Below are 12,857 nucleotides of genomic sequence, written 5' to 3' on the forward strand. Positions count from 1 at the left end.
GAAGCGCTGTGAAGTCCCAGGTGCCATCTATAATCTATTACTGTTAAACTGCTCTCATTATTCTGCTTTTGAATATCGCCTTCCTGTCACATTGAGCCGTGATTTACTCTCCCTCATTTCTGTGTCAGAAATAGAAACGGAGGGTTCTGGGTAAAAATATTGGTTTCGTGACTTCAGTCCCCTTTTGATCACAAATCCATCTTTCTGAATTGTCTGGCTGCCCATGTACTTTATAGCTACCTTATGTCAAGTGATTGGATTTATATAAGACAAATAGTCACCGTTTAACACTAGAATAATGTTGAATTGTGCAATGTAGTGACCTTCTCCACCCTATTTTCAGCTTCTCGAAGTGCTCTGGAGAGGTAATTATTCACCCACTTGCGTTTGACAGCTAGTTTTGCATAATGATGTTGGTTTCTGTGCTCATTATTTTATGCAGCCACTGTTTAACATGTGTGTCTTAGGGTCACTCCTGTTATACAGGGTTATGGTGACTCTTAGGTCTAAATATACTTCTCATGCGGGTCTTTTTTTCTGTGTACAACAGTGATGGTGTGAGGTGAATGTTGAGACTGAATGAGTCTACTTGATAGTACTGTGCATGTGTCAAACTCGTTTATGCACCGGTAAGTGTACTTTCAAAGCTGCGCAGAAACTGGAAAATGAGGTATATTTGGGCTTTTAAAGAATGAGTGTAGTATAGAGTGGTAGAGGACATATTAAGTATGTCTAAAATTATAAACTGCTAAAGTTCACACACTTACTTTTCTTTAATGTGCACAGTGACAAAAAATAGCAGGACAGAAAAGATAATATTGCAATATAAAGATATGTATGAGGAGGGAGTAATTTACATCAAAATATTGTCATTCTTAGCTTGGTTCAGGAAAGGACAATTGTTCAGAAGTAAAGGTGTTTTCATTTTTTGGGATTTAAAAATCTGGTTTATTACAGGTACACCTGTCCATCTGCTCGTTAATGCAAATTTCTAATCAGCTAATCACATGGCAGCAACTCAATGAATTTAGGCATGTAGACATGGTCAAGACGATCATTGCTGTAGAAAGGGGATTTAAGGAACTTTGAACATGGCATGGTTGTTGGTGCCAGATGGGCTGGTCTGAATATTTCAGAAACTGCTGATCTACTGGGATTTTCACATACAACCATCTCTTGGGTTTACAGAGAATGGTTTGAAAAATAGAAAATGCCTTGTTGATGTCAAGGCGTAGAGGAGAATGGCCAGACTGGTTCCAGCGGATAGAAATGCAACAGTAACTCAAATAATTACTTATTACAAGCATTTTATGCAGAAGAGCATCTTTGATTGCACACCACTTCAAACTTTTAGGCGGATGAGCTACAGCAGCAGAAGACCACACCGGGTGCCATTCCTGTCTGCTAAGAACAGGAAACTGAGGCTACAATTCACACAGGCTCACCGACATTGGACAATAGAAGATTGGAAAATTGTTGCCTGGTCTGATAAGTCTAGATTTCTTGCTGCCACATTCGGATGGTATGGTCAGAATTTGGTGTCAACAACATGAAAGCATATATCCATCCTGTCTTGTATCAACGGTTAAGGCTAGTGGTGGTGTAATGATGTGGGGGATATTTTCTTGACACACTTTGGGCCCATTAGTACCAATTGAGCAATGTGTCAATGCCACAGCCTGCCTGAGTATTGTTGCTGACCATGTCCATCCTTTTAAGACCATCTTCTAATTGCTACTTCCATAAACATAATGCCTCATGTTTTAAAGCTTGAATCATTTCAGACTAGTTTCTTGAACATGACAATGCGTTCACAGTACTCAAATGGCCTCCACAGTCACCAGAGACCAATCCAATAGAGCACCTTTGGGATGTGGTCAGAGCTCAACAATAAGGACTGCCCGATGGCCTGGAGTCACAAAATTTCAATTTGCCTGCTACTTTTTGTATATATATATATATATATAAAAACATTTTCCGAAAATATGAATGCATGTATATATATATATATATATATATATATATATATATATATATATATATATATATATATATATATATATATATATATATATATATATAATGTATGTATAAATTGCTCAGCACTAAAAAAATTAGCTGTGATCAGTAACTTAAAGAATAAAATTAGATCATGGATCAATAAAACAAACTTTTTTAAGGTGGTCTCTTTTGAAATGTTTCTTCACGAAATCTCTGTTTCTCTGCTGTATTTAACTGATAAAAATATCTATAAAATAAAAATCATATGAAATATTATTTAATTTTAAAATAAGCTATTTTGTATGTAAATTAGTTTAAAAATGTGATTTATTCTTACAATGGCGAAGCTGAATTTTCATCATCAGAACTCGTCTAACATGACCCTTCTTATTTACTGATTTGAGACGTGATCAAGGACACATTCATTTGATCCAGTGTGAAGCAAAGATGTTTATAATGTTCCAAAATAATTTGTTAGAACTTTCTTCTCATCAAGGAAACCTGAAATGTGAAATATATCATGCTTTCCACAAAATTATGAAGCTGAAATGAATGTTTTCTATAGTATTACAGTTAACCATGTAAGAACCATTACTGTAAAACTGTACAATTGGAATGCATAGAGCATCTAAATGTAAAGTCTATCATTGTTTTGGACCACACTAGCTTATAGATAAGTTCTAGTTGTTTTGTCCAATTTGTCCAATAAATCACTCATAATCAGGACATGACAGTATCCTACATGTTAGAAGTCACTCTTCTCCCAGGTTGGCCATTTGAATGTTTTCCCTCCCTCTAAGTTATTTAAAGATGACTTGTTTATCCTCCACCTGATTCTTATCACTTATCACCTTTACTGAAGCGATGCAGGCAGGAGTTGTTGTGTATGTGACAGGCATGCAGATGTGATGTATTGCGTTTTGTGTATGACTGGGTTGCATAGATTCTCTTTGTGTTCTGGCTTTTGTGGTTGCAGAGTCATCCATCACAGACGTGAGTTTATTAGGCGCCTTCATCCTGCCTGGAAAGCTATTTCCCTCGGTGCTATTTCTCCCTTTAATGACTTGTTCAGCACTGAGGAGCGTGTTGCGCTTCAGACGTTTCTCTTTCTGCACATAGAGCTTAATGTACACACACATGCTTTGTACAGATTCAGATCGCAACTATGGTTTTGCTTAACTAAGAAGGATTGCTGTAGTTGCTTTTATGAATCTGAGACTCCAGGCAGGTTTTTTTTAGCAGGTTAGTGTATGCTCCATTCAGTCGTTTTTGTTTTGGTCAACTTTGTGATTAATGAAAGAAATAATAACGGCTCAGAACAATGTTTTGTTTATTTTTTATGCTTTTTTGATGAGTTGCCATGTAAAAAGCAGGATCAAGTAGTCCAGGCTAGACATGGGCCGGTTTAAGATTCTGACGGTTTGATAACCTTGGATAAAAATATTACAGTTTTGCGGTATTGTGATTACTGCTCCAAAATATGTTCTTTTTAAACGTCTGGGTAAAAACCAACAACTTTTCCACCTATTAAAGATTTATTTTATTTTAAAAAATGTTTAAAATATTTTGGACATGTAGCTTTTGATGTAGTGGTTCTTGTCTGTCCTAAAATAACAAAATAGAATAGTTGTGAAAAACATTTAAACAAACAACAGCATTCATATAATGTATGAATGGTATAACAGAAAACTTTGACTGTTTTAATCCGGCGGTAAACCTTAATACTGGTTATCAGCCTGACAAGTGCCCGTTGGGCTTAATTTTGTGATTAAAAACCCACCTAAATATACTTTATTACTTACTTACTGTTGTATTTTATTCTAATGTATAACCTTAAAATAGTTTCAAAACGGCCAGACTCAGCTGTTCTATGGAAGTTGGATTTATTTTGCACAATTCTGACCTTTTAAATATTAACTTGTATCTCATATGTTTTTTTTTCAGTTGGATTAATATATAAAACAATAACCTTTCTTGCTGTTAAAAATTAATATCGAGTTTAATCCTGACTTGCTTGAAATGTCATACATTCACAATCATACCAAGTCACAGATCTGATTTTAAAAAATCAGATATTAATGCTTTTTTTCTGTTCACAGAGGTGTAAACTCACAGCTCTGTCAACAATGTGTATGAGTTAACCTTGCACATATTTTATTATATTATATTTATTGTAATATTCAATTTTAAAGCACAAATAATACAATCACATAAGCAAAACACAAAGTAGGATCAACACAAATAAAGAGAAATAACAAATAATAAAAAATCTACATATAAAAGAAAAAAGTAAATAAGTAAACTAAACGTATTTAGTTTAATTCCAGTTTTGCAGATAACAACAACATATAGCATAAACAACATGTCTTTAAATAATTACTTTACACAATATAACGTCAGGTAATGAATAAAAACAAATGGTGACCTTTTAAACAGTGATATTTATTTACTTTGTGAGAAAAAAGCCAAATATATGAGATAAAATAAATTATATTTTAATTATGTGATGGAAACTATCCGCTTCGAATGTTATCACTCAATTGAATGGACATTATCAGTGGTTATCAGCTCTGAAAACCAGATCTGTTTTTACATTACTTTGAGGGTTTGGGTAGGGGTAGACCACAGGTGTCAAACTCAGTTCCAAAAGGGCCGCAGCTCTGCATAGTTTAATTCCAACCCTAATTAAACACACTTGATCAAACTAATTGAGTACTTCAGGCTTGTTTGAAATCTACAGGTAAGTGTGTTGGAGTAGGGTTGGAACTAAACTGCATGGCTTCAGCCCTCCAGGAATTGAGTTTCCCACCCCTGGAGTAGACAATAATAAAATACTATTAATGGCAAATTTAATTAATAATATAATATAATATTCATTCATTCATTCATTCATTTTCTTGTCGGCTTAGTCCCTTTATTAATCTGGGGTCGCCACAGCGGTATGAACCGCCAACTTATCCAGCAAGTTATTACGCAGTGGATGCCCTTCCAGCCGCAATCCATCTCTGGGAACATCCACACACACACTCATACACTACGGATAATTTAGCCTATCCAAATTACCTGTACCGCATGTGTTTGGACTGTGGGGGAAACCGGAGCACCCGGAGGAAACCCACGCGGAGACAGGGAGAACATGCAAACTCCACACAGAAACGCCAACTGAGCCGAGGCTCGAACCAGCGATCCAGCGACCTTCTTGCTGTGAGGTGACAGCACTACCTACTGCGCCACTGCTTTGCCCTATAATATAATATAATATAATATAATATAATATAATATAATATAATATAATATAGCTGATTAACCATGTGGATGAATGATAACAGCCTTCTGAATCTACCAGTAGGTACAGAAGGCCCCTACTAGACCATATCTATCAGCTGATAACCACTGATAGCGCCCATTCAATCGAGTCATAACATTCAAATCGACTGATGGAAAATATATGCTTGGAAGTCTTGTTGTTAGTGTCCATAGAAGAGGTTGAGGGTGAGTAAATAATAACACTTAAAAAATTATTATTTTTTAAGTAATTGTGTTTTTACAGTCAACTGAGTCAGATCCAAGAGATACATTTTGAGTATTTACACCCCAAACTTATCAAATGGTTGTTTAACTTCTTATCTAGTTGATTCCAGTCACTTGACATTAACATGCTCTTCCATTCCAGAGCAAGTCATGAAGAAAGTAACGACTGCCATGCCTTTTGGGACCGGATGAGATGTACCATGTTGTCATTAGTGACAGAGAAGCCAAGATACATCACATCTGGTGCTTCTGATCTGGTGAGTGCGTTTGAGACCAGCTCTCCATATGCTGCCGTTTGAAACATTGTACAACACTGAAAACTCTGATCCACAAGCCAGAGTTAATGAGATGCCCGAGGTGCTGTTTATCTCCTCTACACCCTGCATTATAGCTTTTCATTCCCCTATGGTGACAGCGTTGTTGTGAATTATGGGGATTGTGTTGAATTCAATTGCTGGTTTTTACTTCTAATGCATATTGTTGCTGAGGCGAATGGGTTCACATCTAATTATAGTGTATTCGGAGGTCTTTGCCAAGTGGTTGAATTGCTTATTGGCTCTTTGTCCAGGTAAAGATTATAAAGCAATCGAGCTGTATTTTTGAGAGCTGTCGGGCGCCTCTGATCTGACAGTGAAAAAACTGGACTGCTGTCATTGCACTTTAGATAAGGTCAGCAGGACCACTAGAGATGAAATGGAGACTTTCTGACAATCACAGGGCCATTTTGGGCTTAAGAGTCAGCAACTTTAGTCTGCTTGAAGTAAGAAGCTTTAAAATGGTTGCAGAGAAGAAGCCTGATGTGGATATAGTCAAGATCAAATGCCTTTTGAGGAGAAATGCATGTAGGCGTCGATGTTGCTGAATAAAATTCAGTTTTTTTAATCTGCACACTGTGATTTCTGAGTTTATTTCAAACAATCTTTTGTCATCCTAAAATGTCGTACTTTGACTCTGATAAGCTTAAATGGTAGTACACCACCTGACAAAGGTCTTGTCGCCTATCCAAGTTCTTAACAACAAATAATAACTTGACTTCTAGTTGATTATTTGATATTAGAAGTGGCTTATATGAAAGGCAAAGTCCTCTAGATTACACTTATTTTACCCAAATAAAATATGATCATGCCTTGATTTTTAATTATTTAAAATTAAATAATTAAATTTGGATTTAGGGTCTGACTTTGCTTAGTCAAAAGTCTTGTCACTTAACCCCAAAAAATGTACAGTATAAAATATAAAGCCATGGTACATTGGAAAAATAATGAATATTGTGTATGACTCCATAAGCTTGGAGGACTGCATCCATACATCTCTGCAATGACTCTAATAAAATTAATAAAGTCATCTGCCATGAATGGCAAAGAAAGCGTTCTTGCAGGACTCCCAGAGTTCATCAAGATTATTTGGATTCATCATCAATGTCTCCTCCTTCATCTTGCTCCACATGCTCAATATTGTTCAGGTCTGGTCACTGGGTTAGCCAATCCCAGAGCACCTTGACCTGCTTGCAATCTGATAATATGTTTGAGAAACTCAAGGAACTTACATTAATATCAACTTACCTTTCAGGACGGAAAATGTACCCTGGTGCATTTGATGTACAGCGACTGTATGTTTTCAGCACTGGACAGCACCATCTCTCTAGCCCGTTTTTTTGTTATTGTTGGCTGTGGTCTCATTTACATGCAAGTCCACACGATTCCTCTCTGTGAAGTGTTTACTGGAGCACTTCATTGATTCACTAGCCTTTGGTGCTCCAAATGTTCCATCTCATGGGGTCTATTTGGCCGAGTGAGCAGTCCAAAGCTCCTGCGTCATTAAAAATAAATGACGAAAAATAGTGGATGAGCGCGCGCTGCATCGTGAGATTAATTAGAAGAACGCTCTCTTGGGCAGCTGTAACGTGGGGTTTGAGGGGGAAAACCCAAGATAAGAGGCAAATGTAAGTCATTTTACCACGACTGCCTTGTATTTCACTCAATTTTACTGCATTTTGTCTGACACTACAAGCAGAAACGTTTTTTTGCTACTAATTATGTGAAATTGGGCTAATTTTCTTTATGTTATCAGTTTGTGACTGTAAAATTAAATCACAGAACATATTTTTAAAGACTGTTTCACAAAATTAGTTTTTTTTTCCTCTTTCATTGAGTCACTTACTACACCAAACTTTCCAGTTATATTCATTTCTCCATTCTGAAAAAGGTTTCTCAGACTCCTGGTTTTACAGACATTTATTTTACAAACAATGATTAAACGTTTTTTTACAGGCTGTTTTCGGTATTTCTGTAAAAAGTTGTCTCGTTTTTTATTTCACTTGATTAAATGTTTTGGCCGAGCGCGCGGAACCGTTTTCTCACTCACGCGCACAGAGACGTTTGGAGCAGCGCGCGCGCCCCAGTCTGACAAAAACGCTTTGTGAGGTAAGGCACTCTTACTTCACGACAAATTGCATCATTAAAAGTTAAGTTCCACATCTTTTTCTCACTAAATTTGGTTTATGGTATTAATAGACACTTTGAATCATGCTTGACAAAGACAACGACACATGTTCTACTACAGACGCAGCGATGTTCCAAAAACGTCTTGGGGACGTGCGTATAACGTCATAACAACATTGAGAAAACAACTAATTTATTATTCTACGTAAAAAATAGGCTAACATCTGTCGTTTTAAACATTCAATAAACCATTAACGAGTTAAAATTGGGGTTTTATCGTAGCTACGAAGCAGACTTGGAGAATACGTAATGAATAGAGGCTACGTCAGCGATCTGTGGGAAGTCATCTTTCCAAACCAACACCTTTTCCCACACCAATTCAGCGAACTGGACCGGGCTGTTATGCAGGTAGGAATAAACAATTAATTATTGTCCTAAAAGCGTTATTGTTTAGAGTGTCATTAAATAAGACCAGGGGCAATTATTTGCGTTTTTAATTTTTAAACATCCCAATTTGTTCTCCTTTCAGCGCCTTCAGAGATGCTCTCCGTGATTGTTGGAAATTAAACCAGCGAGTAACGGATATTCAGCCGCAGTTCTCGTGGAATAATTTGTGAACGATGAAGGTTTCTGAGATCTCATGGGGCGCTTTTAACGGGGCGTCCGAGACTAACGGGACGCGCGCGGAGAAAGTTCAGCACGTGCTCCAGCCTTTCTCATCCACCGTCGCTCTCCTGGTGCTCGGGATGCTCATTATCGGGATTATATTACTGTCACTGACCACCTACCACTTTCACAAAAGCAAGATGAAGAAGAGGAAGATGTTGAGGGCACAGCAGGAATATGAGCGGGATAACGGTGGATCCTCTGTCCCAATAAAGCCGAATCCCGCATCCAACCGCTGCGTGATCGCGCGCCCCGCTCCGCCGCAACATCCACCGGCCAACACTGCTGATGAGAAACACCGCGAGGGAGTCCAGCTTGATGGCTCTTCATAACGGACGAATGAAGACTGGTTTTGTAAATAAGTAAGATGAACAGGCGCATGTTCACGTGCGTTCAAATGGGACTACGATCATCTTATAATGGACTTTAGAAAGTCTCTGAATAATGCGTGTCCTTTAATGTAATAATAGCTGAGCCTAATGCGTTGTAAGTGGAAATCAATGGATGCTGAACACACAACAGTGGGCCGGTGCTTAAAGGGAAACTTGGTCTCTAGATGCTGTCCAAGGTGCTGATTGTTTTATACCAATTTAACCCATTTAATCCCATACTTTATATGTACTTTTGAGTTTAAAACGAGTAGCTGCACATAACTGAACTATAAATGAAAGAAAATGGCGACTGCATTGGGAATATTTTACTTTGTCAAGCTGCCACATACACAACTACTGGTTTAATCAATTCCAATATGAAAGATAAGCAGGTTCTACGCCATAATAAAATATTTAAAAGGTCTATTATTAATGTATATTAATGTTGCTTTGTTGTAGATTAAAGCTAACCTATTATATTTGTGTCCAATGGGATAAACAGAGTGGCATTTTAATTAATGAACTGATTTGAATCATGCCATAAAGGTGTAAATGTCAAGGTGTTTCTTCATTATTAAACATTAAACAAGGATTATTCATTATTTTCTTTTCCCCAGACTGCCTGATAATAAAAAACTTTTTTAATATTAACATCATATCATCAATCATCACCTCATAAATGTGTAAATATCAAGGTAATACAGCTAGAGTAATAATCATTCATTCTTACATTTTCCCTTTCATCAGAACTGCCTGATAATTGATGAAAATTATCCTATTATCATAAATCATCACATAAATAAAGTGTAAATGTCAAGGGATATTTCCAGTATTGTAACCGCGTTAAGCAATATTTATTCATGTTTTCTACACCAATAAGAAATGTTAATAATATGCAATATATAAAGATCATAATATAATGTGTGTGTTATTTTTTAATATTAAGATATTAATATTTTTATATATGTATATTTCAAATGTTTCCCATCGACCACAGTTGTAATTTGATTTATTTATTTGAGTAGAGTACAAAATGTGGGATTAAATGGGTTATCTTTGTCTAATAGTAATGGGGATGACTACAACAGTGCTATTCTGCTGTTATAAATAGACTGTATTAACTGAAGATAAAACTGTATTAAAGCTTAGAAAATTTACAATCAACTTTGTTTATCATATTCACCTGATTTTACCATACGCAGAGCCCTGTGTTCACCATATTAAAGCACATTAATTAAATAAAATAAGATGTTTCTTTCTTATTTATACTTTTAATTCATTATTGTTATTAAAACAGAAATAAAGCTTATTTGACTACATGAGCCTTGGTTTACCTTGCTTAATATTTGATCTAATTCATAATGTGCAAGACTCTTTTCTCTATTTCTGAAGTCACCCAAAGCAGAGAAGACAGCATGCATGCTTGGACACTCACAAAAGCCTTTGTTTTTCCTCTGGCAAAGTTTCAGCGAAATCCATGCCAACCTGCAGATCATCTCATAATCATTTGCATCTTGTGACCTGCAGTGTGACAAATCACAGTTTAAGATAAATCTGCTCTTATTAATCTTTTAATAAAACCACTCTCTCTGCATCTGTGAATATGTTTATAGACCTTTTTGAGGGACCTAAATAATGGTCCTATTATATTTCCTGTTACATTTTTAATTTAAATAGCATCTGAGAATCCAAAAAGGTCCACATATTTATAAATAATGTTATGATAGCTGCTATTATGTTAAGATATGATTAAATTGCCGCTTGTTTTACGGTTATGAAATAGTTTACCAACAAGCTGGAAGTGTTCATGGGCCAATGACCACATTGAAATGGTCTATAAATGCATAAATATGTGCAACCAATGCAACATTTCATTAGTTATCTAGCAAAAAATAGGGTAAAAGAGGATATTTTATTTTTATTTATAATTAATATCTCTAGATACATAAAAGTATGAAATCAACTCGAAGGATAAGAGTCAGGACATGCTAGTTTGGTACAAAAACCTTCAATGTTTCATGATTGTAATGCAGCACATTCATTAGTTGGTGCTATAAAAGTGGCCCCTATTCTCAGCTTCTTCTTTTTTAATAAAAAAGTGTATTCCTATAACTAAGACACAGCTCAACTGATTAAATGACAGTTATAAAGTATAGCCTGACCCAGCACCACACTCTGAAATATGTTACAGCACGCTTGCATACCTGTCAGCAATTCTGCAGCAATACTAATTTGTCCTTTAGGGTTAAAAAAAAGATTTCACCTGCCTCTCACTGTCACAGGCGTCTTGATTTATGACAGGCTCCTCTTGCAGGCTTGTCAGCTCAGTTACATGAAATTCACAGTTTATCTGCCATACATACAAGAATAAGACCGATATATGAATGCAAGAATATAGAATCACTTTGGAAATGGCATTCATATTGTACTGTATTTACACAAGCATAAATAAGTTTCATTAAACTGACAGTAAAAAAACATGTAACATTACAAAACATTTTTTTTCAACATTTTATTCAACAAAGAATCCTGACAAAAATATTAAGCTGCATAACTTTTAACTATTCATAAATTAATAATTGATATACATATTTTTTTAATAAGGCTTAACTCTTTTAAAATGTCTCCGTAATGCAGATATTAAAGTTTTTTTGGCTAACATGTGAAACTAGTTAAGAACAAAAAATGACTTTACTGAAGAAATATTCAGCTCAACAACACTCATAATTATTCAAAATATTATTATATTAAATGTTACATATATATTCACAATTATTCAGATCAATATTTGTTTACATTAGTTTAATAAAAGTGTAAAATTCATCAATTATGAAAAGAGTTTCAGCATGCTGCTCTTAATAGATAGTGTCACTGCAGCCAAATCAGTAGCATTAATGAATATTAAGAGTCACACTTTATTAGATTAAACTGATTTTACTACTACAAAGTAAAAAATTATATGCTCAATAAGTCAAAACGACGTATGTTATTAGCTAATTTTAACTTTTTAAACTAAGTTAATCATCTTCCAACTTAATTTTATGAGTTAAGCCAGCTGTTTAAGTCAGTTTAATACAATATAAGAAAAAATAAGTAAAAAAAAAACATAAAACTTTAAGGCAACCAGTGTTCTTTTTTACAGTGCATGTACTTAGTCGATATACGTTTACACTTTTTTCCAGGGTTTTTACGTTTATTGGACATGATCGTAAAGAATACTTACAGGAAAGTGTGGGGAGCAGATAGAAGAGAAGGACTGGCATATGACCTCGAGACGGGAATCGAACTCGGGTCGCCATGAGCATCGGAGTGCATGTTTCGATGCACATGTACGCCATTAGCACCGACATACGGTTACACTTTTTTTGAAGGTATCCTTGTTATGCTGTAACTTTTCATTTAAATACTGAGGACAAATTACCTCATTTAGTACTTGCTAAGTGGTTAGAGGTTGATGCCTGTAATTGTGCATTATTCATTATAGTTACATAGTAATTACATGTAACATGCGAAGGACGCCTTAAAATACCCAGTATCATTTTTGGTGCTTTGCAATTATACTTAAAGTTACTTGCATTTTATTATTGTTTATAGATCATCTGTTAAATTAACCAATTTTTACTCCAAAATCAATACTTTAAGCCTTAACCCTACCCTAACTCCTAAAGCTCACATTCATTCACGGTAAATGTGGAAATTTTCCCGATTATGTAGTTACATTAAAGTGTATTACTATGTAGTTACATAGTATTGTAGGCCATTTAAAGACATTTTTATTTTGGTGTATCAAAATATATTTATAAAATATATTAATTACAAATGTCTTCTTTAATGTTTACAATAACTT

At 35.4% G+C, this 12,857-nt stretch overlaps 1 long non-coding RNA gene across 3 annotated transcripts; it reads left to right on the forward strand.

Moving 5' to 3' along the window:
- Positions 1-7,890: 7,890 nt before the first annotated feature.
- Positions 7,891-10,332, forward strand: LOC141379873 (uncharacterized). 3 transcript variants are annotated; one of them, XR_012396802.1, is made up of 3 exons: positions 7,891-8,126; positions 8,256-8,381; positions 8,503-10,332. It is a non-coding gene; the product is annotated as an uncharacterized lncRNA (long non-coding RNA). The 3 variants fall into 3 exon arrangements; XR_012396801.1 differs by having other exon boundaries at positions 7,891-7,955; positions 8,046-8,381; XR_012396803.1 differs by having other exon boundaries at positions 7,891-7,955.
- Positions 10,333-12,857: the final 2,525 nt, after the last annotated feature.

The sequence above is a fragment of the Danio rerio genome, chromosome 21, assembly GCF_049306965.1.
Source record: "Danio rerio strain Tuebingen ecotype United States chromosome 21, GRCz12tu, whole genome shotgun sequence".
Lineage (NCBI taxonomy): Eukaryota > Metazoa > Chordata > Actinopteri > Cypriniformes > Danionidae > Danio > Danio rerio.